The sequence below is a fragment of the Cynocephalus volans genome, chromosome 11, assembly GCF_027409185.1.
Source record: "Cynocephalus volans isolate mCynVol1 chromosome 11, mCynVol1.pri, whole genome shotgun sequence".
Lineage (NCBI taxonomy): Eukaryota > Metazoa > Chordata > Mammalia > Dermoptera > Cynocephalidae > Cynocephalus > Cynocephalus volans.
The window spans coordinates 129,067,619-129,070,708 of NC_084470.1; the positions used below are offsets into that span (position 1 = coordinate 129,067,619).

At 39.4% G+C, this 3,090-nt stretch overlaps 1 pseudogene; it reads right to left on the minus strand.

Moving 5' to 3' along the window:
* Window positions 1-406: 406 nt before the first annotated feature.
* LOC134391292 (E3 ubiquitin-protein ligase XIAP-like) lies at window positions 407-1,873 on the minus strand (annotated as a pseudogene).
* Between the last annotated feature and the right edge of the window lie 1,217 nt (window positions 1,874-3,090).

Here is a 3,090-nt window from a genome sequence, read left to right on the forward strand (position 1 = left end):
ACACACAAAATATGTGATTGAGGAGATTAACTCTAATCTCCACATTTATACGGAATGGTCCATTTGTTAAGCCTACCTGAAAACAGTGAAAAATTCAGATGATTAATTCATTTGCACTTAGAAACTAAATGAGTGTACTACAAATACACGTGATCAGTTATAATATGATGTTTCTCAGTCTAAGGTTTCAATTAAATTACAATAAAAATGGATAAATAATACAGCAAATATCCTGAAAAATCCAGGAATGCAAATTTTAGATTGCCAACTAAAACACTGCTGTTTACATTTTTTTTTCTACTTGGTAGCAAATGTTAATGGAATTCAATGCTGATTACTTAAAGTTGGTTCACATCATACATTCAATCAGGGTAAAAGAGCATCATATGCCTTCTGTGGGGTTAGATTAAGACATAAAAAGTTTTTGTTTGAAAGTAATGACTGTGTAGCACATGGGACATTTGTCAAGTGCTTCAGCACATTGCTTCCAAGTGACTAGGTGTCCACAAGGAATAAAAACTACAGCAATATTTCTATCCACACAGATTTTGCAAAGCTTCTCCTCTTGCAGGAGCCTTAGCTGCTCTTCAGTACTCATCTCTTTCTACAATGAAGTCTGACTTGATCCATCTTGCATACTGTCTTTCTAGGCACTCACTAGATCTGCAACCAGAACCTGAAGTGATTTATAGTTACTCCTAGATGCCTGAATTTTTTTCTTCCATTATTTTCTTAATGTCCCAGAAATTGAATCAGCTTCTTGTACCATAGGATTTTGGCAGATGGTGTCTTCAGTTCTATTAGTTAGTGATGGTATTTTTTCAGCAGTTGTTACCAGAGCCTCCTCAAGTGAATGGGTTCAATGAATATTGTTTACATATTCTTGTTCCTTCTCTTCTAACAGATATTTACACACCGGGTACAACTTAGCATGTTGTTCCCAAGGGTCTTTACTGGGCTTCCAATCAGTTAGCCCCCCACCACAGTGAAAGCACATTACTTTATCCCCTTCACCTAAAAGCATAGGTGCTCTTGTTAAGTGACTTACATCCACGTCCCAAAAGTAGTGATCCATGCATCGTAACATGCCATGGCTGGATTTCTTCGAAGATTTGGTGAATTGGGGAAATTCCTATCAGAATTCACAACATCAGATTCACTTCAAATATTAATATTCTGGCCCAAAACAACAAAGTAATTAGGAAGGTATTGTCTGTGTTCTGACTAGGCACAATCACAACGTTCCCAATTTTTCAGTTTTCCACTGCAACAAAAGCACTGTACTTGGTCATCAACGCCTGTGTAGTAGAGTCCAGAACCAGATAACTCTCCTGCGGTTAAGTGGACATAGTCTGGCTAATTCTGAAATGATTTTAATCTAGCTTCTTCACTACACATGGCAGGGTTCCTCGGAGATACAGTGTCTGATATATCTACAACCTGTCCGGTTCTCAAAAGATAGTCTGCATGAGTCTCAGATGGCCTGTCTGCAGCAAAACAATTTGTTTCCCAGATAGTCTTCAATCTTGTACCGACCACTTTAGACACCAGGATTTGTATGTTGTGCAGCACTTTTTTCAAAATAAAAGCTATTGATAAGTCTGCGATTTGGGGATACTTCCCTGTGTCTTCCAACTGCTGAGTCCCCGTGATGTCACCTATCAAGTGCTGCGTGACAGCTAAAGCAGCACACAGTATCTCCTTCACCAGTATAAGGAAAACCCAGTGGAGCCAGAACTGATGCTGAAACAGGGCAACTACTTGGAAAATTAGGAAAAGTTTTTAATCTGTTGAACTCTTCTACAAAATCTCCATCCTTATTGAAGTCTGAAGGTATGCAAGTTCTAGATTGTTCACAAATGTTAAAAGTCATCTTCTATTGGGAATAGGACTTGTCCACCTTTTCATGCCAGAAGAGCAGGCCCCCGCGGCCCACTGTGACTGGTTGGGTCCCCATGGGAGGGTCCCAGAAGAGAGGCAGCCCAGGCCCCAAACTGGAAATGCCAACTCCGCTCTGCAGCCAGGCCTCTGGCTTGGAGAAGGAAATGGAAGTCCCGTCGTCTCCTTCACTTGCCTCTACCGGGTGGCCCGTCCTCCAGAGGAACCCCAAATTGGGAATCCCAAAGTGTGTCCACATCACGCCTCACAGAGACATCCGGTGTGGCCGTCAGCCGCCTTTCCACACTCCAGCCAGGAGGTCATTCTCCTGCCCTGCAAAGGCCCTCCTTCCCACTCCACAATTTTCAAACTTCTAGCTACAGATTTTTGAAGATTGATTTTTCTCTTTTTTTAGATAAATATTTTCGGTTTTGGTCTCTTTATTAATAAACTTGTTGGAAAAAAAATTTATCTTATCAAATGTTATCTTGAAACCAAAATAACTATTAGTTGTGGAGTAATGTCCATAAACAATGAATAAAAATAAGATGATACATCCTTTGGTCAGTGTCAACACTTTTACAACAATGACCGAGCCACACCCTTCAGCTTAGACTGAGGAGAACTAGGGGAGCGAAGTCTGTCCTTCTGGAAACCAGGGAGGCTGGAGTGATGTTCTTCTAGCCTTAGAGAAACAATTCCTTTAATCAGAATAAGTTGCATCTCTGAAGTAAAATGTACCTCTAAGGATCTTAACGGAAGAAGATTCAAATACCTAGAATATGCTGGGATTATCATACTGAGTAGCAATTTTTTAAAAATCAAGGTTTGTTCTCCTAAGCGTTAAAATACAGGGGACTGGCTAAGACCCAAGCATTAGCTGACTTTTAAAGAGAACTTCGATATAATGAGGTAAAGTGACTTCAGGGTGAAAGAGGAAGTCACTATGACATGGGCTCTGGTCATCACTCACATTAACCTAACTGGCTGAGGAAGAACCTCACACATTTACAGGAAATATTTTTTACAAAACTTACTATTTTATGTTAATTTCAGGGCCAGTTCGTTCTTATAACCACAGAGAATTTTGCAAATACATATCAATAGATGAATTCCAAAAATTATCGTAAAACACTAATAAAAATAATTTTTCAATGATACTGCACAACTCTATGAACTTTGATTTTATCAAAGAAAATCATTAAACTAGCT